Genomic DNA, 338 nt, shown 5'->3' with positions numbered 1-338 from the left:
AAATAAATATATAAATAGATATATAAATAAATAGATAAATATATAAATATAAATACTCTAATAAACCCCTATCCTCTGTACCCTGAAATATAAAAAAAAAAAGAAAATAAATAAATAAATAAATAAATAAATATATAAATAAATATATAAAGAAATAGATATATAAATAAATAGATAAATGTATAAATATATAAATATAAATACGCTAACAAAACCCTCTCCTCGGTACCCTGAAAGGAGACAGTTTAAATATACATAAATAAATAAATGAATAAATAAATATATTAATAAATAAATATAAAAATAGATATATAAATAAATACATGTATAAATATATA

The sequence above is a fragment of the Eimeria mitis genome, genomic scaffold, assembly GCF_000499745.2.
Source record: "Eimeria mitis Houghton genomic scaffold, Emh_scaff3282, whole genome shotgun sequence".
NCBI classification, from domain to species: Eukaryota; Apicomplexa; class Conoidasida; order Eucoccidiorida; family Eimeriidae; genus Eimeria; species Eimeria mitis.
The sequence above is the reverse complement of the archived record's forward strand: the minus strand, read 5'-3'. Positions refer to the sequence as shown.